The 15,005-nt window shown below is 38.3% G+C and overlaps 1 protein-coding gene across 1 annotated transcript in view; it reads left to right on the top strand.

Moving 5' to 3' along the window:
• Nucleotides 1–15,005, top strand: part of RANBP17 (RAN binding protein 17) — a 149,853-nt gene that overhangs the window by 29,291 nt on the left and 105,557 nt on the right. The gene's annotated exons all lie outside the window — the stretch shown is intronic.

Below are 15,005 nucleotides of genomic sequence, written 5' to 3'. Positions count from 1 at the left end.
CTTTAGCAAGAATTGTGACAGTGACTGAGGTCTGATTTTACTTCTGTAGTACTGTACCTTCGCTTTTTGGTGATAGGTACCAATCTCAAGAAGTCTTTCATCCCTTTGGGTTTGAACTGTGCTTCAAATTTATTGAATGGTTCCGACGTTAAAATTAAAAATACAGTTTTAAGCTGTACTGAATTGCTTTCTCATGAAAATGATGTGTTGCTTTTGATTGTCAAGGCTGATTTGCCATTTTTTAAATACGGCATGGTGCTCTAGTGCTAAGTGAAAGTACATTGTACATTTTTACTGGCAATTCAAAGGCAAAGTGGCTGAATTTGTTGTTACTGTGATCTCTAATTCCCAGGTTTTGTTGTTCTGCACAGTTTTAATCAGTTTGAGGATTTTGATTTTACAGTTACGTAGCATGACTGATTGGGCTCTGACTGTGTGGAGAGGTCCAGTCAGTACATAGCTGGCTGGAACAGACTGTTGGGAGGTTACTTCCTGGGCATCATTGTCCTTCAGTAGGGAAGGCTGGAAGCATTTGAGTGTGGGTAAAGCAGTGCACACCTGGAGCTCTGTTCTCAGGAGAAAAAATGCAAAAGTTGAACATTTGCCAGCCACACTCGAGTTCAGTACCTCTGAATTTATCTGGCTGTTTTGAACAACCATATGCTCTGTGATTGCATTGAGTGTGGAAGGTTAAATGGTTTGTTATCGAGTAAAATGCTGCCTAATGTTTCCATTTGATTTATTGAAGAGCAATTAGATCAGAAAGAATTAGCTTTTACCCGAAGGACTTGGCATAACACTGTAGGTTGAATTTGAGAAAAGATTATTTTGTTTTTTGTGGTGATGGTGGTATTCTTTCTCCTCTCAGTAAGAAGGCATAAATCAAACAGTTAGTATACCAGTTTCCACGTTCTGCTTCTGGTTATGGCCTGTGATTTGCCAGTGACCAGCCTAGCAAAGTGAAAGGTTTGCCAGGGTGCATAACCCTTCAAGGGCTGTTTCTAGATTCTAGACCCAGTCTTAGCAACTCTGCAGTTCATTACAAATACATTTTCAAGATGTGTTTTTTTAATTATTTGCCTACAATATCTACCAGCGTAATTGAGTTTGCAGTCAAATTACATTAATTACATTTTCTTTTTTTTTTCTTGTTTTTGTTCTGCTTTAATAGGTTTGATTTAACAGCCTTTCATTTGCACTTGGTAGAATTCTGTGCTCCATATCCCATTACTTTCCCTGACCTTACAGTGAGAACTCTGTAAACACTTCTCCGCTCCCAGTTGTGTTTTTTTTATTTTCAATTTTTAATAAAATGATTATATACATTTTGCAGTTAAGAAAAAATTGGAAGGCAGCACTTGTATGATGATTCCTGTGTTCTATCCTGCTGTAACAGCCAGTATAGCAGCAGATGGCATTCTACCCTCACAGTTGTAAATCCCATGGTACAGCGTGTTGCTGGCAGGTATTTACAAATACGCAATAAAAAGGCTCACACTTGGTAGCAGAAATATCAGGCATATATCAAGTGACTAACTTAATACACATTTATATAAATATTCAAGGCTGCTTGAATGGATTTATTTACAGAACGTGTAATGGAAATTTTGCACGCTTCAGCCATGTTGCAGTAATCTTTAGGAATATTTTTCTAGTTAATCATACGCTTGCACGTAGAAAATGGTTACGTAGGCAGAATGGTTGAGTGAAATTGTGGAGCATGTTGTACAGATATATTAATTTTATTCATTAATTGACTTGATTTTTACATCTCTGCATGCTATAAAAACAAGCTCATTATAGAAGAACTTTGGGCTCCGTAAATAAATGCATTCCTTGTAAACGGTCCACCAGGGCTTGCTGTCTAAGGAAGAATAGGAAATTACTGGGAATCTCTTCTGTGATATTGTGATATGCTTCTACCTTTGTTTTTCCAGTACAAAGGTAATGCATCAAAATGCTATCTTTTGAATCAAATATACGTATTCATTCAATGCTCTATTTTTATATTTGTTAAATACTAGACTGGGTCCTTTGGTACTGTATGGCACTATCAAGATTTGTCTGTCTGTCTACCAGTATATAGTTTGGTTTAGTGCAGATATTATGGAGTGATCTCATAGTGGCATGTTGCTGATTACTGAATTTGTGGTATCATCTTCTGTTAGAGCCACCACTGTTCTGTAGGCAACTATTATCAGTGTGCCACTACATGCTGTTACTGTGAGTGGTGTGATGTTGCACAAGAATCTGGCTCCTGACATCAAACATGGGTTACTAGAGAAAACATTGTTCTGAATGTCCCTTTTCCTTTGCAGTGTTCTTAACATGTGATCAACTGTATGATTATGTAAGTTTGCAAGTCACACTAGACTGGGAGGAAATGTAATCACAAAGGACAGGGTAGGATTCAGAAAAGTCTTCAAGAGCTGGAGAAGTAACCTGGAAGTTGAAAACACTGGTGAAACACCATTCCTAGGTGTGAAAATTTAGGCTTACAACTAGGAGGGGAACATCTCTGACCAGATATCTGCAGTATTATCTGCAATATTGCTGTTAGTGCTTTACAGGCAGGGTTAGTCAACAGGATGTGTTGCTTTTGCATACAAGAAAAGACATTTTTAAGGATTGGTGGGAAGAATATTTTGCCAAGTACTGGAGAGTCTTTTTCAGGTCTGTTTGATTCTGATAGTATTGCAGCTGGAAACACATGTCCAGTTTGGGGCACCACTTCTCTTAGAAGAAAACCACAGACTTCTGTAGTTGTCTTTTAACAGCAGCAAAGAAGCCATTTCTTCAGCGACCTTATATTCATCGCCAGTGCCTCTGCTGAAAACAGCAAGTTGGGCTGTATCTGTAGCATCCATGCTTTCATCAATTGCCAAAGCATAACATTTGAAATGAGCAGCTTTTCTCTCCAGATTCCGTGTGATAGATTTTCCTGCTTTTCAGTTCTGCTGCCTGCGGGCTGGTGAGACAAACTGCTTTTAGAAAAGTCAGGGTTTTTTTAATGAGGACACATCGTACCTGCCATGCTTCCCAAACATTACTTAATGAACTCACCATCAGTAAGGAGTTTGGACTTTTTTGCAGTCAAATTTGCCGCCACATAATAAGTTCTTATAACAGAGTCTGTCGTGTTTGAAAGATCTTGTTGAGACGACAGACTTTCTCAGTCCTGCTGTTCTGTCTGTACGAAGCAGTCCCTGGTTTGCATCTATCCTGGCAGCGGGTTTTGCAGATGATGTCTTTTGAAATTGTAAGCTTTGAAAACTGACACAGTTTCCTTACAAATTGAGCATAGTGTCATTTTATTTGTCTTGATGCAAAAGTGTTCTTCCAGCCATTTTTCTGTTGAACACACTTCCTTCGTCCCCCTTTTTTTTTCTCAGTTCTGTTTTCTTCTGCGCTGCTGTAAGGTAGGTGGAAATATTCATGCTGGCATTCATTGTGCATTTCTCAGCAAGCAGCACAAGAGCTGCCACGTGCAGTACGTATAGGGTTTGATGGAACTGAGGGTCAGGGATATCTTTGAATGTGAGAAGGTGGCAGAGAAGGCTGCCTCCAAGTCTGAAAGGTGGAGAAGCAGTGGGGAGGGGGTTGTAACCTTCCCCAGCATAGTTCAAACAGCATCTGTTCTTAGCTCTTCCTGGGGACAGGCTGTGTTGGCAGGCAACAGCATGGGACATCACATTTGGGCTCTGTCTCTAACTGGCAGCATGAAATTGTCAGGGGAAAATCAAAGTGTAACTTGATGGAAATATATATAGAAATGAAATATATAAAACTTATATATAGAGAGAAGTAAAGTTCTTATTGGTAGTTCCTTTGCATCTTCAGGTTTGTTGTGAATGCTTTTAGCTGGTTAAAAAAAAGTGATTGAGAGCAGAAATATGTGATAGATTATGAGAGTGGCTGTATAGAAGAGAAAGAAGTTACATTTACAATGTTCTGGCATTCATAGGCTTGTAGAATTGGTGTAGAACTGTACATTTTCTCACTGTTTTTTCTTTTATTTTTAACAGATGAAGGATTTTATCTTCCATAATTGTGCTCTTGTCATGTGTACTTTCTACAGCATGTGGCGCTATTTAACTAGATTTATCCCTTCTGTTTCCTCTTGCCATTCTTCAAACGTAGAGGTCAAAACTGGAAGGTATTCACATGTCTGATGAGGGTAGCGTGGTGAGAACAGCACTAGCAATAGCAAGTATTTTAGGCTGAGCTGTGCTCTTCAGCAGAGCCTGGCTGGAGGTTGTTGCTGAGTTCTGTTTTCAGCTTTCATAGGCAAAGCCGTTTTTAGACCCAAAGTCAGAACAGTTACACTTGGAAGCTTGGTTCATACAAAAATATGAAAAATCATTTCTTGCTGTTGCTTTAAGTAGCTTTAAACTTAAAAATCAAAATGTCTTTAGGAAAACTCCTTTGCTCCACTACAAGGCAATCCATGGTGTTGCTTAGAGTGTTGTGCAGGTATTTTTGGTATGTACTGGGTGGCAGTAACGTGGGAGAGACCTCCCAGAGTGGAGATCACTGGCAGTGTGGTATTACCCCTAAGCCATGCTGTTGCTTTGCTCTAGCTTAAAATAAAAGAGGGACAGACCCAAAGGAGAAAATAGGAGTTATAATCCAGAGTCATTTGTTTCTGGGAAACAGCCCCATGTGAAAATGGAGAGAGCTCGTGCCTTCGTCAGGTGCATCAGTTGAGCAATCTGTTGTTTGATTTGTGTGACACTAGGGCAGGTGTGGGCTCTGTTTCATCAGGAGTCTGTACATAGACAAGTTGAAGAGTGACAACAAAGTGGGATGTGGGGGATGCAAGTGCACTTCTTACTGTATCCTGTACTTTTTTTTTTTAACTTTAGTGGTAATATGAAGATGTTACTATATTAACATGTAGGATTGCATCTGTTTTTGTTTAAAGCTTTTAAATTATAGGCTTGACATGTGAAGTAGATCTGCATTATGATTAAAAAAAATATCTGGAGGGTCTCAAATTTTTACTACAATGTGTTTAGAGGGGAGGAAAAATATCATTTCCTTGCTCTGTTATTTGCAGTAGCTGAAAGCAAAAAACACATGTAACCAAGTATCATCTAAACACAGAACAGGGGTTTGCCTTCTAATGCATAACTTGGATTCTTGTATTCTGTTGACTTATGTTAGTTTGATATTTCTTTGCTATATGTATATTTGATTACACTGCCTGCAGACACAGAAGCATGACCTAGCAAAAAAAAGAAAAAGGAAATGCAAGCCACAACAAACAGAACAAAACCCAAGCCCACAGCTAGCAGCCAGATCCTTAGTTCACCCTGAACGGGTTGAGACTCAGAGATCTGTAGGAATCCCACTGACTTCAGTGGGGATCTTTTCAAGTGAAGGTGTTGGTTGTGGTGCATCTCATAAAACATTCTGGGTCCTGGTGTCTTCATGATTAATGGCATCTTAACACTTACGAACGATTATTCTTTTCTGAGCTGTAAAATATATATACTGTTTTATTTCATTACAATGAGGTGAAGATCACAGCACTGACAGGTGGTGGAAATTAGCAGGCAGTTTTGAAATTGTTCTGTGCGCTAGAAATTAGATCTCATTTTAATTCAGCTTTTCCAAACTAGTAAATGAGGTTAATGCCATACATATTCAGCTGATATGGATGAAGAAATTGATATAAAGTAGATCAACATAGCTACAGGGCTACTTTAATTTATAGGTAAAGAGGCAGTGATAAATGGGAGTAATGTAGTAGTGGTCACTAAACTCCTCAGCCATCAGGGATTCAATAGCGTTAGCTGCTCATTAAAGGCTTGGTTGGGGTACATCAAAAAAGAATTTAAGAAGAAATAGCCAACTAACCCTTAATTATCAAAACATAGAAAATACTAATTATGCCTTAATTAGCTTTTCTTTTAATGTACTGAAATTGTTACTTTTTGTGTAGCACAAATGGATAGTTATATCAACAATAAATAGGTTGTTTTAATAACTTTCTTTTACCTCTGGGAAAACCACACTCCAATTTTTAATATGCAATAATGCTTCTCTCTAGCCTGTAGGAGATGAAAATTATTAAGTAGCTTTATTTTTTGAAGATTTTACAGCAGCTTTGGGAAGAATTATTTCACCATGCATCAATTATTTTTAATTGAACTGAATATTTTTCGGATTGCATGAAATGCCTCTCATTTAAGTTTAACATTCAGAGTTTGTTAAGGAAGCATTGTAGTGAGAATTGTGCGCAACTTATTTCCATGGCATATTTTAGGAAGAATAAAGAGTGGCTGTTTCAGAATAAAAATATCATCACTGATGTTTTCCACTTCACTGGGCAAAACCTCATCTTATTGTTCCGTAGCGACCCCACTGTTCTGCGAGGGTTCAGTCTCCTTGCAGGTCCTGCAGGAGAGCAGGGATCCACTATAATGCAGCTCAGATCCATCTGGTACTGATGGAAAACTTCAGCTGCTCTTTTCCTGTTGAGGCAGAATGTACATGCAGAAAAGAACGACCCAGTCAGGACTGAACAGGCTGTATCAAACACAGCATGTATAGTTATGGTATGTATAGACAATGCATAGAGCTGGTCATAAATGCCTACATTCAGGTAGCACTCTTTGGGAATTAAACTGAACATAGTTACTAGTATCACTGTATATTTCAAAAAGGTTTTAAATGTTCATATGCACTAGTATAGTATGGTCAGCATGCTGTTTAAATATAAGATTAAAATAGACAAATACAGTTACCTGACAAGTAAATTCTTGATGATTTTAGTGATGCTTTTAAAGAAAAAATAAATAAATCTTGCTTCCAAAGCTTTAAAGAGCAAAAAGTAGATGAGAACATCTAATATTTCATGAACTCTGATTCTGTCTTCCAGCATGGAGACATCCACCAAGCTAATCAAATCTGTAGTTCAGTCTTAAGCTTAGAATCGTTTTGTGGGATTGTAGTTGCTAGCTGGGCTTATGAGAGTTCATCATTCCCCGCTCATTTGTTTCTTGGGCAAAAGGATTGGTAATGTGTGAATTTATTAGTATCAGAATAAAGAAGTTTCTTCTTATGGGTGTGTATCACTTTGGTCCTATGCTTTTGGAGGATCTGACATTTATTACTGATTCATTTTTCTAGAAAATGAGGAAGTAGCAAAAACTTACCCAAAGAAATATTACTCAAGTTGGTCTCCTTTTAGTTCCTGCCCTTTCTTGTGTAGAAAGAACCTCCAACGAATACTCCTGGACTTTTTCCATTTATTCAATTGCCCCAAAATGGGGCTATTAGCTAGGTTAAGTGGGCCATTGCTTATAAAAACATGTAGTTATCTTGGATTGTGGCGTGCACTAACAGAGGTCTTGCTCCATGTGAAAAGTAATTGGATGAAATACATATGTTTAAAAACTGCTGTGTGATTGCTGTGGAGTTACCCGTGCATATGTCTTACTAACTTGTTAGCTTTTGGCCCATTGCTCACAACTACAACCTGTATGAACCTTTGCAGGTTCAATGTCATCCGCAGTTAAAGTGTTGTTTTCAAAGTGCTGTGCTTTTTTTATTTTATAATTTTACAAGACAAATCAGGCAATCTTAAAAATAAAGAATTAGTATAGTTCAGTTCTGCGCTTGGCTGTAACTGAGCTTTATTTTGTAGCTGCTAATAAAGGCACATTATCATGTTCAGGCATTGCAATTATCATTGAAATGTGTATGTCCATTAACTGCAACATTAGGCTGAGGATATAATTACTGTCTAGAGCCAATATCTTTGCGAAGTTACATCTATGATGCTATTAAGCTATAAGCAGTATTTGTAAACTAATATGTAAACGATTCAGAATTGATACCATCACTTGCGGACTTGAAAATTAATCCTGCTTCCAACACAAATTAGTGACTTCTTTAGTGTTTGGCAAATACGTTATTGGGTTATTTTGATGCCATTAAAATATACTATTTGACAGAGACTACTGTTTTTTAAACAGTGAGTGCCCCAAACAAATGAAATGGGTAGCAAGAGGAGTGGGAACTGTGGTACCAGCGACATGCTGCTAGAACAGTGCTGCTGTACGTCACAAACAGGGAAATTGTTGTACAAATTTTGTTGTAGTTTTTAGTGTGTTTGCTTATAGCAAAGTTGCATGTTACATTTCAGGCCATTTAGCATAGCAGTTAAGTCGTGGGGAAGAAGTCAAAACCCGTTGTGTGCTAAGGACAAGGCTTTACCAATAATGGTACACGAGTATCTCAGGGAGAAGTGCACTGAGTCTGTTCAGTGGTTTACTTTCTGGAAGTTTCTTCTGTCTGCATACATACTAGAATCTGAAGTGTCCTGTAAGGTAGGTCAGTTAGGGATTGTCGTGAGCTAATTTGTCTCCTTAGAATCACTTGGAGTGATAAGCATTGGTTTGCTTATCTCAGAAACTGAAATGTAGGGAGTGCAGGTGGAGCGATACGTGTTAAACAGAATCCATCTTAGAGCACTTTTTATCTTACTTTGAGTGAGCAAGATTAAAATATTTCTAGCACAGAGAAACTATGACATTGTTTTGTGGTTGTTATCTGAGGCAATCTAATATCAGGGCTGCTCCAAATGAAATGCCTCTCGTTTCATGATGTTGGGATGGCAGTAGAGGCTGAGCCTTCCCACACATGTCCCATTATGTTGTGTTACTGTGTGACAGATGTCAGCAGAGACAGTCTGACACAATGGCTCTGAAATGGAAGTGTGTATGGAGTAAAAGGGCGGGCTGGTGAAAATGCACAGCTACTGGTGGGGGATGTGTTGACATATAGCTGTCGTGGAGAATTTGCTCTATTGTACAGTGCCTTTGTCCTCTTTTATCTGCTGTTTCTGTAAAAGTAAATAGGAGACATTACTTTTGGAGTGACCTATGTGTAATTTTCTTTCCTAAGATAGAAAAAGGGTTTCAAATTTAGCATTCATGTACATATAGTTTTTGGTCTACTTCTGTCCTCTCTTTGATGAGGGGACTCATTGTAATGACGCTAGCAATTTTTTCTCTCCACATCACTAACTGATGTGCTTTGTCTGATAGTTATCTTTTCACCTCAAGCAGACAGTAACTTCTAATTGACTTTTTCACTTCTGCTGTGTGCAGTGTGGCAAGAAGGAGTACGTAGTAGTTAGGGCATCTTGGTAGAGAAAAAACTGGCTGTCTGGTGTCTTACTCATCTGAAGTCTATTGGATTTGTTACTTTATGTTGGCCTCTAACCCTCATTATTTCATTATTTAAGTAGCTTAATGAATTAATCTCACAGACCTTGCAGTAAGTAAATTAACTATCAGAGTTCACAGCAGAGTGAACGATTCTTTAATATTAGGCTACTGGAATTTTTATGACTCAAGTTAAACTTAATTATGAAATAGAATATTTATTTCATTCAGAGGGGGAAAATATGCAAAATAACTTGATAAGTATATCTAAAGGGAAAAAAAAGAACCTGCAACGCTAGAGTATTCTTCTTGATGCTTCTTCATTCTGTTTAGGTACTGTGTCATCTTCAGCATCGGTCAACAGTGCTAAAAGTTTTGTTTATTTCTGACTGATCAGCTGTTCAGCATCCCCTTAATTTAGTTACTAATGAATAGTATGTTACTAAAACCATTCTCTAGATGTTCCTCTAGATAGGGTTGCCATTTTAGGTTGGTATGGCGAGCATGTATTTGAATAGCAGTGTTCTTAAATAAGAATTGTTGTAGAGCACTGGGTTTATTCTAAAGATTTCTTTGAGGTAATATTTTACCCATATAACAGTGACATTTCCAGTGTATTAATATGAAACAAACAAGATAATCAGTTAGATAAAGAACAAAATTCTCTTCTTTGTGACCTCAAGGTCAATTGTTTTTGACCTTACAAAAGCTGCTGCTGACGCATGTTAAGCATTGCACATGAGCTGTCAGTCTCTCGGGGTATTTTCTGCTTATTTTTTCAGGCACAAGTTCTGATACAGTCCAGAACTGTGAAGTACATTCTATTTCTCCTATGTTCTCCCCTCACATCATTAGTGATGTTTCCCCTGAACAGGATTAGATAGCTTCCATTCCTGTTAGATGGTTTATTCATGTGTTTGTCTGAGAAGATGAATGCTGGTCCCTCAGAAGTGAAGAAGGCCAATGAGCATTGTGGAGCAGCGTGTACAGAAAACTGTCCCTTTTCATCACACTGTTGTCCCCTATGTAGTCTAACCAACAGTATATCACTTCTGCTCTAGAAGAGAGAAAATCAATAGAGCTGAATTGCTAAGAACTATTTCCTGCAGTGCGGCAGCCGTCAAATCCAGGATATGGTATAAGAAGCCTTTTGGGGTTTAAGCTATAAATGAGGCTTCAGCTGCTTCCTTTATTTTGCAGCTCCTTTGATCTGTAAACTTTCCAGGGTGATGAAATCATCTGATTTCTGAATCAGGTGTTTTTATTTGGACTGCCCTTATCTTTCTGTGCCCCATGCAAATACAAATGGAGCAATATGCTGACTGAGTTCATCAAAATAAGGAAAATATCCCAATCATTGTAAGAACAAACAAAAAAGTAAGCTTTGTGGTGAGCTGGTGAAGGATTTCCTCTGAGTCAGCTGTGGTGCTGTACATACGTCCTACCCTTAGCCATCTGTACAAAGATAACTTTAGAAAGCTCTGCAGAAACTGTTTTTTGCTCATTCAAGGAAAGAATTTGAAGTGTCCTCCTGAAATCTGTGTGTCAGTTCATGGCTTATCCTAGCATTTTGATGATGCCTGCACAGACTTGTCCCAAAGCTTTCATAACATTTTGATATTCTCTAGTGAATTAAGATGTTCCAGGCAAAACTGGGTTTATTGAAAGTTGCTACCAAGTACTAAAGCCAAACAAACAAAAACAAAGCAAGTTAATGTGAGATATGGATTCCTTGATATTGTATCTGATGTTGATGTTCGGGTGTTTTTATCTTGCTCTTGCTACATTCCATTCATGTAAATATTTTCAAGGAGTCCAGTAAAAAGCGTTAGTAAGGTCAAAAAGCAGCCATGAGGTTCAGATTTTACATCTTCATTTCCCAGTGCTTTTAGCAGCATTGCCTCCTGCTGACTAGCAGATCAGCTGTAGCCTCTCCAGCCTCAAGAACTTACTAGCAAGGAGTATTTGCTTAAGGTTGCTCAGTGCAGCCTTTTATTTCTTTAAATGTTTCCTGAAGTACTGAAGGCGTTTTTGTAGTGGTCTACACAACTGTGGTTTACAGTCTGATGTGTCTGTTAACTTCAGCTTTTGCGTTCAGTTCATTGAGGAGATCTAAGGGCACTAAAAAAACAGAGTAGTTAATTTGTGGTCAGAATAGGAGACAATATTTAAATTAAATGGTTATTAGATAATCAGTAATTCTGTACAGGAGTTTCTGTTGTGATTTTAAGGTTTACTCTCTAAGTGGAGAATCTCTGTGATGGGAAGGTTCAACTTGTTTTTAGTTGTTATACTTGTTCTAGAGAATGGACTTCTTGAGCTGAGAACTCAGAAAACCAGCTGTTCAAAATGCTTGCCCAAACTTCAGGTAAGTGCAGCATCCGTCAGTGCACTAGTGAGGTCTTTCACTTAAGTCAGTTGCTTTGTGATTTTCTACTCAGTTACTATTCTAGGCTTTGCTTTCTGTAGTAGGCTTCGTGAGTTCGGAAACTGAATTTCTTATTTCTGTTATTAAAAGTAATCAACTAAATGATGGGGAAAAGAATAGCAGAGATTACTGTGGGACAACTGTTTTGTTGTTTTGGGTTTTTTTTGGACACCTGAATTTTAAGTAGTTATTTTACGACTTTTTTTTATCTGTTTTAGAATTTTTCTTTCCTCAGTGCTCAATGGGAAATATTTGCAGAGATTTTACAGCAGAGTACAGTAGTTTTGTGGGCTTTTCAACAGCCTTAACTCCATGAAAATGGAGGACAAAGAGCACAGGGGCACTATTTGGTAGAGCAAATTCTCAGCTTCAAAATATTATTTTTTAACATAGAAACCACTGTTAGCTATGCATTTTTACTAGCAATGAACAACAGCCTGCATGCCACACTCAAAAAAAAATACCTGTGTGGCCATCTGAAACATGGCTTGTCTTTATTGTCACTATCATTACAGCTGGAACATGCCACCCACCACCTTACTGTGCTCACATCCACAGGTTTCTGTAAAATCCTGCAAGTGTCAGTGGATGTCTGTAGGTGCAGTTTTTTTCTGCTTGGAGGAATTCGGTGGCACACCTTTGTTTCAGCGTACACGCGTCCATTCAGACACCATTGTGTCTACTGCCCTCTGTCACACAGCAACAAAATAAGCAGAATGTTGGCACAAAGGTTCAGCCCCTACTGCCATGTCACTGACATCCACCTCTGATGTCATGGGCCAACATAATAAAATTGGGGGGAGGGGGCGTTACTTTCGGAGCAGCCCTCATATGCTGGAAGAATCACAAAATTGTTTGAGTGGGAAGAGACCCTAAAGCTCGTCCCCCTTCCAGGCCCCTACTGTGGGCATGGACACCTTTCATTAGAGGAGGTCGCTTAAAGCCTCATCCAGCCTGGCCTTAAACACTGCCAGGGATGGGATAGCTATAGATTTGCTGGGCAGCCTGTGCCACCACACTCATAGTAAAGGATTTCCTTCTTTATATCTAATCTAAATTGACCCTCTTTTAGTTAAAAGCCAGTACACCTTGTCATTTCACCACGTTCCCTTATGAAGAGTCTCTCCCCATCTTTCTTGCAGATCCCCTGTAGGTGCTGAAGGGCCTTCTCTTTTCCAAGCTGAATAACCCCAGTTCTCTCAGCTTCTCTTCATAGGAGAGGTAATCCAGCCTCTGATTTTCCTTACGACATTGTTTTAGCATTTTATTAATTCTGAGAAGTTTGGTCACCTTTCTGAGTTACTGTTTAGTGTTTTTCTATCTACTTAACCCAGTCTAAGGCAAGCATTGTTTTCCTGAAGTTTTTGTGTTTGAAGGTTTGAGAGAGGTATTGCTTGTCTCTAAGAGTTTAGGGTAAAAACTGAAGGCAAAAGTTTACCTTAGTGACTGTGAAAACCCAAAACAATTAAATGGAGTTGATATTTTTTAGCCTGGCAGAAATCTGGAATTTTATTCAGAAGTGGATTGCTGAATGTGGGCAGGCTGGTGGAGTAATGAAATCTGGTATTTTTTTTTCCTGCTTTCTACTAAATGTATGGATCACGTACACTTTGGATCCCAGCTTATTATACTATTACAAAAAACAGTATGGTTTTCTCAGATACAGCAAATGCTTGACCTGAAGTTTAGGAAGTTAAAAAATTTGAGTGAGAAGACAGTGTTTAAAAAAAGCGAGGGATGGAGGCTTCTTCCTTTGATGTGATTGTCTGTGGTAGTCAAACAAAGAGCATACAAGATGTGGAATTAAGGTTATAGAATGGTATTAGAAGCATAGTATTAGAGGTACGTGACTTTTCTCTTTGGGAAAAGGAAGATGAAACCAGTACTTGAAGTCATTGTAGTGCATGTGAACGTGTTTGGTTTTTTTCCTACACACTATTGTCTCAGTCTGCTGTGAGTGAGAATAAGATGCACTGTTTCCTATGCTACTATGAAAATGCCATCATCGATCGTCATAAATTCTAGATGTGGATTTTCTGATGGTCTAATGCAGACCAGAAGATCTCACATGTACCTGTACCACCATTCAGACTGACACATTTTATTAGAAGTTGTTATAAAAATGATCAAAATAATTATATGTTAAACACCTGCACATCCTGTGAATTACAACAGAACACCAATTTAACATACATTTACCTCAAATAAATCATTGCTTGCCACCTAACTGGTGTCAGTTGGTTGTTACTAGGTGTAAGGTGTGAAGTTAACAAAATAAATAATACCAAATGGTATTGCTAGCCTATATATTTTATAGATTGTGTAATTAAGATTATTGGGATTGAAAAGAGGCAATTGATATAAAGAGAAATGCTCACATGTCTCTGAGGATCGAGGCTTACAGGGAAAAACTTCACACAGGAGGGATCTCCAACAGGAGATCTATCTTGGTGCTGGTCAGCCCTTAAGTAGGGTTTGGGAGAGGTGGAGCCAGACTCCACCCCTTCTGGTCACACAGGTGAGTTGCCTTCACTTGTGCTCCTGGCTGACTCAGTGCTCACCTCAGGTGATCAATCAAGTCATGATTCAACAGTGTTCATACACATACATACAGCTATCTTTTCTTGCAGATGCTCATAATAGTGTGTTACTGCATGTAACTTTTTGAATCAGAGGGAAACAGATTATTCAAATGTCCAATTATCATTATTCACAATAATTTGAAGGACAATGTAAGAACAACCATTTTTTTCTCTGGACTTGGACACTCCTAGTACTCAAAATTTCATTAATTTCATTTTTGCAAATCAAAGTGTTCTAAGTACTGTGAGGTCATTTGCTCTGTCATTTGTGAAATTCACTGATTCATGGTAAAACACTACTGATTTCCTCAAGATTGTCAACTTGACAGAAGGCTGCATGCTTCTTAATATTCCCATTGAAAGTATGACAAAGATTCTAACTACATATGCTTATCGATTGCCCATAGGTTACATAAACCTGCATAAATGTTTTTTTGTGTCATATTTTACTGTGGCTAAATGTAGTGTATGACCAGGACCACTCCTTAAAGCTGCCAGCACCCTTTGAAAAGGTGTTCTCTTAAGGAAGTGGCATTTAAAAGAAGCATGTATTTTGCAAAGTAAATTATAGGAATGAGAGAAACTTTATTAGAGAGAAACTCATTAGCACTGGGCATAATCATTTTCAAAGTAGGGTGCTTTTGTTGCATACATCCTGAAATCTGCCATTTTCTTCACAAATAAATAAATAACATCTGATGGGAAAGAAATAGCTTGTGTTACAACCAGGGAATCAGCAGAGGGAGCACAAGTTAACAAACAGGCTTACACTGATTGTGATGGGCTGGTGATGGTTCCAGTGCACAAGCAGTGAAT

The sequence above is a fragment of the Cyrtonyx montezumae genome, unplaced genomic scaffold, assembly GCF_038088225.1.
Source record: "Cyrtonyx montezumae isolate F1298 unplaced genomic scaffold, pur_monq_1.0 scaffold_18, whole genome shotgun sequence".
In the NCBI taxonomy this organism is placed as follows: Eukaryota; Metazoa; Chordata; class Aves; order Galliformes; family Odontophoridae; genus Cyrtonyx; species Cyrtonyx montezumae.
Note: the sequence above shows the minus strand (reverse complement) of the source record. Positions and strands in the feature narration are given on the sequence as shown.